Source organism: Cryptomeria japonica, chromosome 6 (genome assembly GCF_030272615.1).
Source record: "Cryptomeria japonica chromosome 6, Sugi_1.0, whole genome shotgun sequence".
NCBI lineage: Eukaryota > Viridiplantae > Streptophyta > Pinopsida > Cupressales > Cupressaceae > Cryptomeria > Cryptomeria japonica.
This window is the reverse complement of record NC_081410.1, coordinates 371415580-371434263: the sequence shown is the minus strand read 5'-3', so window position 1 is coordinate 371434263 and position 18684 is coordinate 371415580. Positions and strand designations below refer to the sequence as shown.

Sequence of the window (18684 nt, the reverse complement as noted above, 5' to 3'; positions counted from 1 at the left end):
CTCATATGCCTGAAAGTGCAAGATCCAAAATCACAATGGAACTATTGTCATAAGATCGAGCCCTAGACAAGAATATGACCGTCCTGAGATTTAGAACAAAATCCCCTAGTGTTGACGTGTATTTTGTACACAATCATACACAGAATAAAATACCTAAAGGCATCTTATCCTCTCTTGAGAAAATAGTCTCTAACTGCTGAAGATTCGCGTAAAGGATCAGTTAGGTAGACTCCAAGGTTCTTTTAGTGGGGTCTCCACGTGTGGACAAGCTCCAGTGGTATGATGTGATTTGCTGGAATCACAAGGGGACTTACATTGAACTTCCGATCTGCTTTGCTGGACACAGGCTCTTACTAACTTAGATTAAAAAAAATGGAAAAAGGATAAGGGCGAAGAGAGGATCTAATCCTAATACTAAGAATGTAGGAGCAATCATTTGATTTTTTTTGATGAAACTCTAACTAGGTCTTGTTTTGACATCAATGGAACATCTACACAAGGCTAGTGCGATCTTCTAAGGAAGCTTTATGATGTTCAAATCATCACCGCAGGCATAGATACCATCCAAGTTGATGCATATCAATGAAGAGGCAACAATTTGAAATTGAGCTTAGGCTGAATGATCCAGTTGACTACGCAAGGCAAGTCTGCAATCAACAAACTGCTAGTAGTATGGATATACGAATTCCATCATCAATTAATCACATTTCCTCCATTCATCTAATCATCTACCATCTAAGATTGAAGACTTCAACAAGAAACCATGCAAATTGCAAGAAAACGACATATTTCACCATTACTTCAATGAAAATGGAGTTTGTTTACAATCAATGGCAACAATTTCTTGCCTTGTCCTCCTATTCTACTCTCTATCTACTAACTACTTTCAACTATTTCTATACTATCTCTCTCTAATTCTACATTATTCTTTACAAATAAAATGTTTGGGCTTATATAGTGCCCACAATACAATTTGATGGCTTAGATCAATTCAAGATCGATGGCCAAGATTTTACAATGAAAACCCTAATTAGGGTTTGTTACAACCATTACATAACATTTAATGCTTGACCAATGAAATAATTGTATTGCTTGGACACATGTCCCTTCTAGAAAAATCGACCAATGGATAGCCGGGGTAGGTACATTGGAGTTTGTGTCACCTTCCATGAGTTAAGTACATTGAATCTGGACATGCTGAGATGGACCTCACTGATTGGAGAAATGATGACTAGGACGCCACCTCATTTGACACTTGTAACTTGGTAGATATTCAACTTGATGTTGTTGAGAAGCTTGCTTTAATTAATTCATCTGGAACTATTTTGCTTCTTCAACGAGCCCTTGTTCTAACTCCTTGCGTCCTTGATGTGCAGGAAGATGATGTACCTCGCCTTGGAACGCTGGATTGAAAGAGGTCGCCCCTGTCCTAGTTTGATCGTCCTGGCGAAGACCGTCCTGATGAAGACCGTCCTGGCGAAGACCGTCCTGGATCCGGCTTGATTTTCCTTGAAGAGATCTCCATTTGATGCCTACACAACATTTCAAAATTAGTAACATGATTTTGCAATACATAACATAAATTAGAGAGCAAATTTTTAGGAAACTTAATGATAAGTCCTTTATTAATCATTTCCTAAAAAAGACTGAGCTAAGGCAAAACAAAATTTCAAAATCCAAAATTAAGGAAATGACAATCAACGTTCGAAATTAAAACAATAAATCCATATCGTCATACCTCTTTGAGAGCTTAACTCTAGAATGCAAAATAAAGGAATTCGCCTAGGCAAAATTTGAAATTCGATAGTCTTGATGTGATCTTCAAAAGAACGTTCCTCTTATCAACTTCGCCACCCTTCAAGTCTTGGACGTGATTTCCTCTTCAAGTTAGCAATTTCGCCATCTTTGATATGTCTTTGACGTCCTAGGCAACTTCGCTCAAATGGAAACTTCAAGTTCGCCTCTCCTTTGGATAGTAGTTTCGCACCACCTTTGATTGAATTCGCTCCTCTTTTGCCTTCTCCAAGTTGCATATGAGAGATGATAAATGATGATGTGAAAATGAAATAAACACCTTCCTTTATAGGCGCTCACCTTCATATTGACCTTAGGCCGACTTTTTGCAAAATATAGCAATTAAAACGATTTTTAAATAAATAATAAAGGCCGACCTTGACAAAATAAACCCAAGCGCTCCCTTTTGATTTTTATTAAATTAATAATTAATTATTAAATGCCTTTATTTTTAATTAATAAATTTCGATTTTTTACAAAGGCAAAAAATAATTAATAAATACATACCATGCGCTATTTAAATGCTTTTAATTAAATATCGATTTTTTTCTAGCATTTAAATAAATTTAAAAAATGTTTGTTTAGCGCCCAAAAATGAAAAAGTGGGAAGATACGTACCTCATCGCCCTGGTCCTTGACTGAGGGACAGGAGCGATTTTGCTCTTGTGGGCCTCATTTCACTTCATCACCTTCGAAAATTATATTCAACGGATTCGCAATGCCTCCTTTCATTCATTCATGCCTTGAGATCGGTTGAAATTTGGCGAGAAAATCATCTACAACAAAAATCGCTCTGGTCCCTTCCTGAGGGACAGGAGCGAACTTAAGCATTTTGGTCCTTTGTTGACGTTTGATAATCTTCAATTTGTCTTCAACGGGTTCGATTGACCTCCTTTCTTGCCTTCGAACATAAAATTTGCTTGATCTTTGCCCAGATCGTACCTTATGAAGAACTTCGCTCTGGTCCTTCAGTGAGGGACAGGAGCGAATTTGACCCTCTAGGCAAAACTTCATCATTTCATTGTTTTTTGATCAAGTCTGGATGTTCTATCATGCTCATTTCGTCCTTCACCATGCCTTTGATGTCTCGATTCGTCCAAACAAGGTCAGGAATGGCTCAACTAATCATTTTCGCTCTGGACCCTTGGTGAGGGACACGAGCGATTCGCCTTGGTCCCTTGGAGAGGGACAGGAGCGCTTTTCGCTCTGGACCCTTGGAGAAGGACACGAGCGAAATTTGACTTTTCGCACTCTCGATCAGGACAATTTTAATGGAATATAAGTATAAGTGACATTTCCTTCTATGTTTCTTCTTTCTTATACTTTAAGTTATATTCCATATATACTTTCAGGATGTTTGAGAGTGGTTTCAGACCTCCAGGAGTTATATTGCAAAATCTAGTTTTTGGAGGTTTTTCAGTTTCCAGACTTAGTCAAATTTCAGGGTCAGGACATTCCAGACTTAGCCAAATTTCAGGATCAGGACCTCACTCAAGCCGGACTTGCTACCCTGTTAATCTCCCCGACAGCACTTCAAGTTATATTCATTTGATAAAATGTACCTCTTTGGACCTTCTCACATCGTCAAGACGTTAAAATCTTGCAAGGACAAAGCAAAATTGGATTTGTAGCTCCGGTCCTTCATTGAGGGACAGGAGCGATTTAGGCAATTAGCACTGTTATGGACGTCCCAAAAATCTTCAATTTATATTCAACGCATTTATCTCATGTTTTTCCTTGTTTTTGAACGTAAACTTGCCTTGACCTTTGTCTGGATTTTGCATAATGAAGGAAATCGCTCTGGTCCCTGGGAGAGGGACGAGAGCTACAAGGTACCTCGCCCTGGTCCCTTGGAGAGGGACAGGAGCAATTTGGTCAATATAGGTCATTCTCCTTCGTTTTTGCATCTCAAATTATATTCATTTGGCAAAGCATCTTCCTTTGGACGTCCTCAAATCATTAAGTCATCAAAATCTTGCAAGGACAAGGCGAAATTGAATTTGTAGCTCCGGTCCTTCACTGAGGGACAGGAGCGATCTTTCCCCTGGAGGCATTTCTGTGCTCATGAAAATCTTCAATTTATATTCAATGGAAAGATCTCGCCTTTCTCCATCACTTCCAATTCGTAATTCATCTTGACCCTGCAAGAACAGTAAGATATTTGAAAACGAGCTCCCGTCCTTCACTGAGGGACAGGAGCGATTTTGCTCCTACAGGCCAAAATATCATGATTTTACACATTTTATCACTTCACAAGGCGAAAACAAATCATTTGAAATGCCTAGGATCAAAATTCAAAAAAAGTCAAAATTTGGTCAAAAATATTCAATTGGACAAAAAAATTCACATTTCATCTTCAACACTTAGACAAGTTTAAGCTCTGCATCAACATTCCAATTGAAAATAGACCATTCTGGCGAATTCATTGCATTCAAAATTTGCATCCTAGAAAAGGAAATTCAAAAAGCTCTCAAAACCGACTGGATTTTGGTCTGAAAAGACAAAAAATAAAAACCCTAGGGCTTGACCCTAAATCCAGACAACTAACAAACTAACAAAACCCTAGAAAAAGCAAAGCGAAAACGAACAAAACGAGCAAAAAAAAAAAAACAAAAAAAAAACATGGGTCCCCATTTGCAATGGGGCGATGTGTGAAAACGTCACAACACCTAGCAGTATGCTCCCTCTCACTTGGAGAGCCCTCTTGTCTCAACTTTGCTTTGTAACCCTAGATGTCATCATCCCTTGTACGAATGTCTCAATAATTACCTCCAATGGACTATTGCACTTTAGCAGGTAAATATATAAAAAATGGAAATGTAAAATCTTAGAATCTCCACTGAAGTCCCACACATGTTCCTCCTAAATTTCAATCTCTACATCACAAATAGAACTTCAAAAAAACACTATAGCCTGAAAACCAACTGCCTGTGGTTCTAAAGATGTCCTGTATGTAAGGGACAAGTTTCTCATAGTAAATTGAAGAAATTTAAACATAAGATATCTAGTTTCTCATAGTAAATTGAAGAAATTTAAACATAAGATATCTAGTTGTAGCTTGTTGTAAACAGACATTTGTTGACAATGTTGATTCACAAAAGAAACGCATCATGTAATTGCATGAATTAATAACTAGCTATGGAATTCATGTACATTATTCAACCATTAAAAAACTTATCTCCTTCAAGTCAGAATATGAATCTATCTGAATCCTATTGTGGAAGAGTTTCACCAACATCTGCAATGGAAGCTTGAGGCATAGTCCTGGTTGGTGATTGCATCGCATAGTGACCATATTTGTCACATCTAAAGCATTGGATTTCTGAAATATCCTTCCTTCTTTTGAATGTAGGAGTACCATTGGATTCCTTATCTTTCTTCCTTTTGAAATATCCTTTCTTACCTTTCATCTTTGAGGAGAGCGAGGCAAGAACATGAATATCTTCATTTATGGAGCTTTGGCCAATGCCTCTTATAGCCAATCTTGACTCTTCTTGAATGCAGTCTGTCTTCAATCGGTCAAATTTAGGGAGTTTTGGTCTTGTGCTTAACCCATGAATAAATGACTCCCATGAAGAAGGGAGACCATTGAGTGCCGACATGGATAACTCTTTGCTCTCTATGGTGTGACCAATGGTAGAGAGTTGATCTCTCAATTCTGTAATCCTCATGAAGTATGATGTGATGGTTTCGCCTTTAGTCATTTTGACATGGTGAATTTGTTGCTTTAGTGCAAGAGCTCGGCTTGTGTTGTTTATCTCATACATGTTCTCTAATGATTTGAACATATCATATGTTGTCTCCAACTTTGAGATAATTGGCACAATATGGTCTTTAACTGAGTCAACCAACATCTTCATGGCTTTATTATTCTTTCTCTTCCATTGAAGCTTCTCATCTTCCTCGTTTGGTTCCGGTATGACTTTCTTCACAAATTCATCTAATTCGTTTTCACCCAAGGCAAGCATGATTCTAAACTTCCAAGATACGAAGTTTAATGCTCCTTCAAGTCTGTCTTCAACTATAATCCCATTCACCATCCTGACATTGATAGGAGCAGTTGAATTTGAAGACGATAGTATTTACAGGATGTTGACGTGTCTGAAATCGCATTACTATGGTTCCATTTGGCCAATGCAGAATAGAATACTAAGAATCCTATCCTCTCTTGAAATAAGGAAATCCCTAGTGCTGTTTTTAATTGATCAATGGGGATTACCTCAATGTTTCGGTTGTCAGGTCTTGACTGCAGGATAGCTTAGTGGTTTGATGTGTTTTGCTGGAAACACAAAGGGGACTTAAGGTTAGACGGATGACTTCGAGTGAGTTCCCTAAAGTTTAACAGTCCTATATCATTTGATTTCACTTGGATTGATATTATCTCAACTTGACTGTATGGCTTCTTCTTGGTAAAAAAAAAAGAGAAAAAGGAGAGGAGAAAAGAGATAGAGAAAATCTGCTTAATTTATCTAAGATAACATGTTCAGGAAAACAGACAAAAACCTCCAAAAAACCAAATTTAACATTATCAGCTAATAAAGCACAATGCTGTAAAATCTAGTGCAATCTTCAAAGGGAACTAAATTTTCATGCTACAAAACAAAAATGCAGAATTTGACATTCATTCACTTGATGTTTAACAACCGAACTGAGCACACTAATGGGTTCAGACTAACCATGCAGGGGGAGTGACAATTAGCCAATCCTTAATGGTATGAACACCAAGGCTTCTATCAAATATTATCCTAAAAATACTATCTGAAAACAAAAGACATAACAAAAATATTAAATGGTGAAGGAGACCATGCACTCGCAAAGAAATGAAACAACTTTAATTTCCATTAATTCTGCATAAATTTCGCCAGAGCTTTAGCAACAATCTTAGACTTCTTACAAAATAAGGGAAAACCAACCCCTTTAAATAGAGTTTCAAAACTCAGATGAATGGCCAAGATTAAAACAAAACAAGTGGCCCAGATTCATCAATACAACATAGTACCCATGCCAATAAATAGGAGGCAAAATATCAACAACCACCCAAGGAGGAATAATAACTACCTAAAAAGGCAATTAATAACTACCTAAAAGCAGCTCAAAAAGTGCACATGCACGAAGCTCAAAATTTATAGCTGACTTGGTAGTTAGACATGAACTTTATGGCCAAAAGTGTCTTTTTAGATTTTAGAAGAATTCTACACTTTATGAAAGCACTTTTTCCTTTCCTGCAGTAGACTCCTTTGTGATAAATTCGACCTCGTCGCGCAGGTACTCTCCCCAGATATCCCGATCGGCTGCACGCTCTACTCGAACGTAGTCTTGAAATCTTAGACATAACTTGAATAGTTTGGTTGTCGACAGCATAGGAGGATTAAACATTTTGTAATGAATACCCTGTAGGAGGCTATCTAAATTTTCCAACTCTTCCCTCCAGTATGACTTGTGATTTTCAAAGCATGATATGTCTGCTTGCAAGCCACCAACAAAATCTAGATCCTCCATGGAGTAAGTGACCCTGGGTTTAAGCTTGTCCTCCCACTGTGGTTGCACCTCATTATCTTCCATACTATATTTCCAACCGGGAACCATTGATTTGAGGATCCTTTCACCAAGATCCTTCACATTTGATAAAGCGTCCTCACACTTATCTTGCATTTTATTGATATTATCCTTCATGTCGTTCTTCATGCTGAGAGTCCAATACCATTCCTTGAAGGTATTGACATTATAAGGATTTAGGATAATATCAATAGTGGGGATTTGAGAGCAGGTCCAAAATAGAGCCCTAATGAGGGGCAATGCCTTGACAATCGCCTCATGAGTATTATAGCATTCCTTCCTTAGCTTACACATTTTGATAATAGTGGATTCCCTATGGAGGGCCATTTCGCGCAGATCCTTGAAGATTTGCTCTCCTCTTCCCTTAATGCTTTGAATCCATTCTGTGACAGCCTTGGCGGTATCCCATACTCCTTCGAACTTTGTTGTATTCCTTTGCGCCAATGCTGATGGGGGAACATGGGATTCAAGGGCATGATGCAACGGTCTCGGCAAGTGATCAATGTACCCCTCGGCCTACTCAGCATGAACTCGGTACATGTTTCTCTCAGCAGTTATCTCGTCGAGTTGCCAGAGCATATTTTGCACAAAGTCCTTGAACTCCTCCCTTTTTTGTTCTTTGGTGGCTTGCCCTATTGAGACAGTTGTAATGCTATAATCGGCCAACGCAATTTGATCTGCTGGCTTATTGACAGGCGGGGTAGCAATATGGATGGTGCGGTTCCTCTGTTCATCCTTGGTGATTCTGGAGTAGGTCTTAGGCTTTTTCTTCCCTTTGGACTTTGTTTCCCCTATGCGAGAGAAAATGTCCTCCAAGTCGATAGGTGGCTTGGTGGCTGCCTTCCGCTGTGCACGAGCAACTAACCAGTCTTGAGGTATGGTCTGCCTGGATGCTATGGTCAAATTCCCACTCTGCTCTTTAAAGGTTTCAGCTGGTTCATTGCATATCTGTAACTGATTCGTTATAGGAGGAGCAGAGGAAGTGTCCAGTCCTTTGCTTATAGCTGAGTTCTCCCCTACCTCACTGAACAACTGTCGGGTATCCCCATGTGGTGGTTGCTCCTCAATTCTGTCAGGCTCATGGGTCTCATCCGCCCTCGTTCTCCTTCAACGGTGGTGTCCTCTTTGTCTGTACTATGTAGTTGCAACTCGTGCCGACTCCCCTGGGTGAGTTCATGTACGTCAACCTCTTGATTGGACGAAATTTCTCCTTCCTCAACTTGATTTTCAGGTTCACCAGAATCAATGATCTTCACCTCTGTATTTAGCTCGTTTTGTGCCGGAGGATTATCAGCCTCGAATGCATCAAAATCGCTCTGAGAGGGCGGGGCAGGTATATAATCAAGTTCAACTACATCATCATCGGAACTGGGGTCCTTGGATGATGAAGTGACCTCTGGCCTTCTAATAGGGATCTTCTCCCTTCTATTCCTTTTTGATGCCCGAGTCCCTCTATTAGCTCTGGCTTTCTTCCTCTTTTTGGGTTTCTCGACCTCCTCTTTTGGTGCACTTGAGGTTCCCTCATCTTCCGAGGACTGAGAATCAAGGCTACCCATCATATGGTATGTGAATTGAACTCCCTCATCGGTTAGTCTCTCAATCTGTTGGTGTAACCATTGATCGGTGTACCTTCCCGGGGCTGCCATAACTGCCTCAAAATCAGTAATTGGGTCCTGAGACCAATCAATGCCTGGCAAGAGGTGCCTTACTGCTTCAAACTCCCAAACCTGTAAGCAATTTCCAGAATCTGTTACCTGATCCGGGACCCAACAGTATTCATAAAGTCGCATTTGCTGCACACTTAACCTTGAATATTCATGCCGTCAGACCTCATAGTCATCAGAACAATTCTTCCAATAGTCTTCAATAGATTCCTTTGCTTTGTAGCACCTGTCGTAGGCTCTCTTTGCCAAATTGTCATGATCAAAACATTTCCTTGGGAAATGTTCTTGTAGGCCATAAGAGGCTAACTCAGCAAGTGACTCATCAGCATGAGTTGCATTCTTTAAATGTACATCGAGGTTACTCAAAATCATAGGGAAGGTGAACCCGGACTGCTTCTTGTCTCTGAGTAAACTGTTCGCCGGACGTGCTTGCCTTGCAACTTCCAGAAGAATTATTTTGTCGGTTGGATAGCATGGAAGTCGGAATGGAGCTCCTTCAAAGCCGGCTATCCGGATATAGGAGAACCTAGGGAACTGAATAAACTAGGTGCCGTACCTTTGTACCAAAATGGTAGCCTATTCTAAGAGTCTTATGTATAATCCCCCCTGCATCAACCTGACTAGGAGCATTGTGAAGGCATCATTGACACGCTCATACTGACCAATAGTATAGGTAGGGTTGTTCTTTTCCCTCTGAGCTATGTCATGATAATGTAGTTGAGGATAGCAATCGTACACCTTTACTTGATTGGGCCCGTTCCCGATTTCACCCTTCTTGATCAACCCTGGCAGTGGTTGGTGTCGGGCGAACATATAAACTAAGTAAGAGGTCATGGTGAAGTGCTTTTTCTCTTCAAGTTCGACCAACTGGGTATGGATATTATCACTTGTCGAACTTGGATTTCTCGGCAAAGACCTGCTCCGTAAAATAGAACATCCACTCTTCAAAAAGGTTAGACTGAGGGAGTCCCATAACCCGGCTGAGCAAGGTGACCATATCTCCATGCTCATTGTGAAAGTCACTTCTGGGGGTCTTTTTCCCAATTCTAATACTCGAAGGCCTTCTCTCCTTATACCATTCCTCGTTTATCAATGTCCTGCATTTAGTAGGGTTCATGTCATATGCAACTTGTGCTTCATCTATGGTTGTCACAATGGGGCTATCCGGGAAGGGGATGTCGAATGCGTCGCCAATGGCCTCAGGTGTGGAGTCAGCTAGGACCATATTCTCAAGAACCACTAATCTGGTATTTGGCTGATAATGTCGAGCAGCCTCAACTACTAGCTCATAATTTTGCACTGATGGAGGAAATCCTGCTGCCTGGGCAATACCACTTTCCATCATCCGCCTAGGCCTGCCATAGGCGTTAGGGGAAAATACCCAGTCTCTGAAGTCCCGAATGTCAATGTGGCCCAAGTCAGTATCGCCTACGTTTTCCCATATGCTTTGGACCTTTGACTCCCTTGGTCCTCCTCTTTGGTATTGGTATTTCATCTTCTTGTCTTTGCGAGGGGTTCAAAATTCCCCAAGTCTGAAATTTGCATTCCTGGTTAACTTTTTGGATAGACTCTGATTTTGCTGCTTTGTTTGATGCCTTTCGAAAGGGAAAGATGTGGTCTACGGGTTTTAATCATTTAATCAATTTTGCATAAACACATCTAACCAATCTTGCATATATTTCAAATGATTTCAACGGAGACAAAGCGAGCTTACCTGACAAGCAAGATGCCAATCCGCACAAACCCGGTCTGCAGGGTTGTTTCTTTTTTTTTTTTAAATTTGAAAATGCCCTTTCTCAACTTGCGACTTTCACGCGCCTGCCAATTTTCGGGATAGAGGGCGTAAAATGCGAACACCCTATCTTATGCCTTGCGTTTTTTGGGAAAGAGATGAAATGCACAGCTCGCGATTCATAAAAAAAAAGAATGACGTTTTCCCCAATATGCCTCCCGATTTTCACGTGGAAGGGGAGGGTTTTTGCGATACTGCGAACCTTTTAACGCTTGGACACTTTTACTCCTAATGCCAAAGCTCGACATTTCGCCTTCTTTAGCAAAGTTTAAATGCTTAACACTCTTCCTATCCGCCGAATTTCGAGGGTTTGGGCTTTCGCAATTTTAACGTTCTTCCCTTTGTCGCCGAAGTTCGGGCTTCTGGCTTCTTTACAAGCTTTTAACCCTTTGACACTTCACTCCTTCATCGCCGAAGTTAGGGGTTCTACCTCATATCGCCGAAATTGGAAGTTTCATGATTTTTGAAAGTTTTAACTTTTTGCATATTTTAAAACACTTTGCTCACTAAACGCCGAAGTTCGACACTCCTCCTCTTCGCAAGTTTTAACCTTTTCAGATTTTCGCTCTATTGCCGAAGATGGTGGGTATTACATTAAGAGATTTATGGTGGATATCATGTGACATGATATCCGTGGACATGCCATAACACTTGATATCACAGTGAGGTGATATCTTTCTCTTCCACATATAGATGTGGCTATTGTGGAAAATCATCACAATGAAGATGATATAACTTATAAAGGATAAGAAGAATTCCTCCCTAGCTAAGAGGGAGTGTTAACAATAAGGTAGCTTCAGTCATAATTCTTGAGGACTGACTGAGACAGCAATATCGTTAAACCTCATAAGCAGTGATTTCGAAATAATGCCAATCGATGACAATTGACTTGACTCCATTATCAAGTTAGATTTACATAATCTGTTGTTCGATCATCACATTGGTTAAATCGCTTAAAGCACATCAGTTATAATAAACCGATCTATTAATCTATAATTGTTATTGTTAAGTTAATCAACCGATCATAATGGAATTGATTAATGAAAACCCTTGAGTATCATATATCAAAGATGATACGATCATTGTAGATGGATATATATAAAGTTTATACAATTGCAGATCATCGAAGTACAGTCGGGATACAATATAACAGTTTGTGACCAATATATATATATAAATCATCTTCGGTGATAAGTATATCTGCAGATGGTTAATGATATTAGTCATAACTTTAGTTAACCCGATCAATGGTCAAACCGAATCATCATCATTAACCTGCTTCTATTATCACATTATTCTACAATCGATTAGTTATCGATTCATTTGTTAATCATTGGTTAAAGCATAACCGATTATAATTGAATCAATTAAATTATGAATCGGTTTGGCCTCAAGACTCTTCACGTAGAGTCGCATCTCCTCTATTGTCTTCAGGCATCATATATATATATTTGATACAATTCGGTTGGAGGTGACATAGAGAAGATTACAAGAGCAGGTCGTGAGAATCAGTACGTGGATATTAATATCTAAATCAAGATCATTAATTTACTCAGCAATACGTAAACATTGGTATTGAAACTTTGATCATTTGAGATCGTGATTATATCTATATAAACATTGAACATCAAATATAATATTCAGACTCAATTCCTACCTTGTATAAGTCGAATTGAATTCATTCTAAGTTAAGTAACAATAAGTTTGAAAAATACCAAATTTATAAATCTGATCCAAACTTAACAAAGCCAAATTGCACAACTTCCGCCAACATACGCATTGCCTATACCAAATGGGAGCTTTGTAATAGGCTATGGACATTCATCTAAGCAAAATGGATGGAGGGCTTTTGTCAGATATTATAGTTGGAAATGCTTTGGTAGAAATGTATGCAAAATGTGGAAGCATTGACAAGGCACATGACTTGTTTGACAAAATGCCTGAAAGAAATGTGCTCTACATGATATGCACATAATGGATTCGTTGAAAAGGCTATGGAAACTTTCAAGAAAATTCAATTGGCATTTGTAAAGTCAAATTCCACAACGTTTGCCAGCATCCTCCTGCCTCTGCCAAAATTGGAGCTATAGGATAGGGTATGGACATCCATCAAACCATAATTGGAGGGGGTTGTTTTCGATAGATCTGCAACTCACAAAGAATATTCTTTGCTTCACGATTAAATTAGAAATCGTCTATTGAAATCTCTACAGACATTCAAGATAAGAATGAGTTTGCTAAAATTTTACCATAAAAACTTTCACTTCTTCTAAAGATATGTGAGTAAATGAATAGTGTCTCTAAAATTGATCCTCTTAAATAATTAAATCACTTCAATTAAACGTTCAGATAAGGTTTGGGTGAAGCGCCCACACTGCAAACTAGGAAGAAGGGATAGCCCTATGGGGATAGATTGTTTCAAATAATAATAGTAGGTTGAGCGAGCTAAGCTTGAAGTGAAGATGCAGGGGCATAGTCCAAAAACGAAGGGGTGGGGAGGAATTCTACTCTCACTATCGAGCCGAGGGAATTCAAATCACAAACATAATTCACTTATGACCAGGTTAAATGATGGGGGATGAGATGCAAAAGAAGAAAATTGTAGAAAGGTAGTTGTCCCTCCTGCTGAGCAGTTGAGTTTTGATAGCTAAAAATGTTGTAAGCATATTTTGAGTTTTGATAGCTAAAAATGTTCTGCGCACATGGAGGAAGGACTGGGAGTACAATCTCAACGAGAGATAGTACAAGTGAGTAGTAAGAATATTTTGTTGAAAATGTCTATCAAAATTTTTTCTTCATGTTTTATTTCCATTTACTAAGTATAATGTTGAAAATTGTATTGTGAGAGATTTTCTCATTTGTTTTGTATCATTTTGATTCGGTTGTTTTATTTTCATATACTTTTAGAAAATAGTATTTATTTTTAATTCTATTTATTCATATATTTGGACATCAAAGTAAACATAGTTCTCTTTTTTAATTTGTAAAATGATCTTGAAACTTTCTAAATATTCAAATTTAAAATATGGGCTCTTATCGACTCCCTTCAACTAATTGATATGAGTCAATTTGAACATTAAATTTATTAACTTGTGCTCTAGGTGTTATATATAAGAAGAAACCCTAATTTCCTTTTACATAAAAATAAATTATCTGAAAAATGTCTAAGAGTGTCATAACATTATCATTTGAGCATATCATTATTGCATTGTCTCCTTACATGATATCTAGATATATTGCATGATTGTCTTTTATCTTTATTTTATAAAGTTGAATTGGTAACAAGTGTTTGACCAAGGAATAACACCTTACCTAGATTGCTCTCCAACATTGTCTATAGACACCATATCTGTTTACCAGGGCATGGACTTTAAGACAAACCTATTTTAGATGACAAAATTGGTGAAGTTTAGATTCACAAACCAAGTTCAAATTCACACATACATAGATTTTAGCTCTAGACTTTTGTACGTAAATGTTATAATTTCAATCATAACCTAAAAAATACAAGCAATAATTTTAAAACACAAAAGTTTTATGCAACAATAAAGCAATACAAACACGTTTTTTCATCACATGTGAAGCCACGTGATACTGAAGACATGTGGAATAAACATGTTGGAAATGCACCAAGGAAAGGAATTTATAAAAATAAAAAAATGGAAGGATGAGTGACACACATTCCCATGTAACACACCATAGGTAAGCTCACATCAAGAGTCCAAATAAAATATTTACACTACTTTAGGCTTCCTCTCTCAATCTACAACATATAGATTCATAATAGGATCCCAAACTCCAAGGTGGTTGAAATTTAATCTTCTCATGTGTCAAGTCCTCTTTTAATCCCACATTGATTTATTTTTTCCCATTTATCTTTCCCTACAGTGAATTTTTGCTCTAATCCAAGCATTCTTGAGCATTACATTAGCATTTGGTTTCCCTATGCTTGTTCAAGATTTAGATTCAAGTAGTGTATTTATGGTTTATTGGATCTTTCTCTTTTCCAAGTATTTTCCATGCCTTTCTTTATGTTTGTATTTTAATATCCAAGGTTTTGGAATGAATGGATTCATCTACCTTTGCATGTTTCATCCTTTTTGTTTTGCTGAAACTATCTTAACTATGTTGAAAGCTCTCTTTTTGTTGATGAAAACCATAAACATAGTGTCATTTAGTTGAATGTTTCAAACTTTTTCTAAATAAGCCCTATCTAGAGTATCTATATTTCAATGTTTGTAGGATTAATATTTCAAACCAAAAAATGTATATACAATCACAACAAAAAAATTCAAACAATTAAAAAATTCATTTGGTCAAATAGTTAAAACAATTTTATAGTTTGTAGGATGCTAAGTGAGTTCCAAACCTTGAGTTTGTAATATTTTGTATTCTTTAAGATTAAATCTGCATGCTTACAAATTGCTAATTAATGTTGGAATTTTGAAGTTCCCTATTATCAAACCTTGATACCAAAGTTGCATCATCCTAGAATTATTTTTGGAGTCCAAACCTCAAGAATTGTGAGTTCAAATTTTCAAACTTAAAATACACACAAAATGTTGACTGTACAAGTTTGTAGCCATGTTTTGTAGCCACATGATCTTAAGGCTATACCCCTTTGGATATTCAAAGTGAATTTGCTATTATTAGTTGTTTCCTTGTATGACGACCCTTTTGATATATTTCATCATGACTAAGTTTGTTGCCAAAGAAAATAGGAAAAAATAGTTTGAACCAAAAATTATCTAAAAGGTCTTGTCAAGATGTTTTGATATTTATTCATAATTAGATGTAAAAGGTTTAAATACAAGAGAATAATTTTATTGCACTCTTTTATACATGAATGATGGCTTGTGATGATGACATGTGTAAGCATGCAACCAAAAACTTGAACTTGTGAACGTTATAGATGATATTAAAAGAGGAACTATTTGCCCAAATTATCCTCAATGGAAGGTTCGCCTTGTTATACTATATTCTAAAGTAGACTTGTATAAGAAGCTTACACATTTTTCCTAGTTACTAGATACCCCACACGTTCTTCAAAATTTAAATTATAGTGTGAGAACTCTTATTGAGAAATGTCTGGACAAGTATGATATGTTATTGATGGTACACCAACAACTATTTGATAAATAAGAGATTGTTGTGCATATGGATGGGTGAAACTTGATTCTCACATATTCAAATTTCAAGAATGAAGCATCTTTTGGAAAATTGTCAGTTGGGTCTACTACACTAGACTCTCAAATGCTTTCTTCAAATATGTTAATATATATATTCAAGTTCTCAACCGTGAAAGCTATTTCAAACATGTAGATCTAATTTGTATTTAAAAAAGATATGAATTTAGGGTCTAAATCTCACCAAATCAAATTTTAGCTTTTTTTTTTTGCACGTTTCAAAATCAACACAATTGTATTCTAAATAATATGAATTGTCCTTTTACTATGATGTAATATCCCCACAATTTTTTTCAATTTATTTTCAGTTGCAATCACAACAAGAACCTGTTAAGGTTAGGAAATCAAGATACATTAATGCTAAAATTGTAACCCTTCCACTTTCTGATCACCAAGTGCCCAATATGGGAAGGTGAGAGCATACGGTGTTGAGGCGGGAAGCCAGACCCTTCCACTTTTTTAGTGGGATATGGAGAATATTAAAAATCACTTGGCGGTAAACCAGCCAAGGATGATGCAAGAAACTGAAGAACAATCACTCTACCGCTTATGCAGCGGGAGGACTAGAAATGAAATAGCAATCAACTCCACCGCTTATTCAGCGGGAGGACTGAAATGAGATTACAATCAACTCAACCGCTTATTCAGCGGGAGGACTGAAATGAGATTACAATCAACTCAACCGCTTATTCAGCGGGAGGACTGAAATGAGATTACAATCAACTCAACCGCTTATTCAGCGGGAGGACAGAGTTACAATAGATTAGAAGGCGGCAAGCCAATCTCTTCGACTTATGCAGTGGACCAAAGAACAACAATCCAAGTATATAGCTGTTAGTACTACTAATCAGCTTTACAATGCAAACATGGATTACAAAATTACTAGAATCACTGTCCAAACTAGGCGGCAAGGCCAGCCTCTTCCACTTATGCAGTGGGACTAGGAGAGATCAAAGAAATTGCTGTTAGTACTACTACCAGCATTACAATATGAATCATAGAAGATAAGAATGAAGAACCAACAGCTGCAAACAATTACCAAGATCACTCTCTCTCCACACAAAAGAACCCACACACCCAATAACCGACTCCACACAAGAAGACACTCCAAAATGGAAAATATCTAAATCTAATATACTCCCAACACGCTGAAAACACACAGACCAGCAAGCTAAGAACTCACTAATTTACTCATAACTATTTCCACACTCGTCAGAATCACCTCCAGACAGATGCAAATGAGAGATACAATGATGGCGATAAGGATGGAAATGAAAGACATCAACTAACAATGCCCAAACCCATGGCACGCAACCCAAAGCACTCCCAGCATAAAGCGTTTACAGCAAAAAACTTCAACTTGCATAATAAAATTCAATACTCCAAGAAAACCAATGAAAACTTACAAGATGAATCGCTCATGACATAGGAAATGAATGAGAAAATACCCAAAACAAACAAACACTCGAGCAGGAAGATATGACTGAAAATCACCTACAGCCACTCCAAAAACCAGCAAACTGGAAACACACCCAACACACCAAAAACTGAAAATCTCCCAATCACTTCGATCAGCCCAATCTATCTCTCTGGATGAAAGATAGTCACAAATAATCAGCTAGACACTGTCTTTCAAGTACGAAACTGATGGTTGCTAGGAAGCTCTCAACTTCGAAGCTCAACTCTGGCACCAATTCGGCAACACTTCATTACAAATATTCATGGATACCAAAAACAGAGCCCAACACTCTTATTTATAGATTTTGTGTCTCCAAATTCAAATTCACATTCCCTCCAAATGAATGCCAAACCCAAATGTACATTCACTTCACATTATTTTGAAATTACATTTCATTTCTCCTTTCTCCAAGTCAACCTTCTCATAGAAGCAAATATACTTTATAAAAATGACAATAAAATCATAATGTGGCATCCAAGGTAGATAAGTGAAATATATTATAAAATTAACTTATTTCTCCATAAGGCGTCTATCTTGCCTTATTAATATTTCACTTTATAAAGTATTTTTCTTCAACAATAAATCACCCAAGGAATAGTAATATTTTATTTGGCAACAAATACATTATTCCCTCAAGTGGACGCCAACTTTAGCCAATGCTAAAATAACACTAAGTATAAACCCTTTTTTAATGAGAATTTCCTCCAAAGGCATCCAACCATAACTTATAAAATTAAACTGCATTTTGGCACCCTATTATGAAGGTAAAATATTTCGCCAAATAGACTTAGGATAAAAACATTATTTTCTCCTTTTACCTAAGTCGTCCAGCCATAAAATAATCAAATATTAAAACCTTATGCCTAAGGTATTAGTATATTAAAAATACCTTCTCAAATGCTAATTATTGCCAAATTGAGCCGGGGACTGAAATGCTGGAAATCACCAAAACTGAACTGAATCGGAGCTTTGAACTGAACTGCTAAAAATAGTCATCTGAGTGAACACAAGATCCTGCCAAAATAATACTGCCAGAAATAGCCACTGAGCTGAGCTGCAAAACCCCTGCCAAAAATAGTACTTACTATAAATGCACACTGCTAAAAATAGTAAGTGTTTCCAAAGTGATTTTTACCACATTCTGAGTAGCTGCCAAAATTACCAAAAATAGTAAGTCCCGAAAAGGTTCTCAGATTGGTTTGCATGTTATACCATCGCAGAGCTCACAAAAAA

General features: G+C 37.6%; 1 protein-coding gene across 3 annotated transcripts in view; it reads left to right on the top strand.

The window, feature by feature from the left end:
* LOC131072196 (uncharacterized) overlaps positions 1–18684 on the top strand; it is a 197698-nt gene that overhangs the window by 57712 nt on the left and 121302 nt on the right. The window lies entirely within an intron of this gene.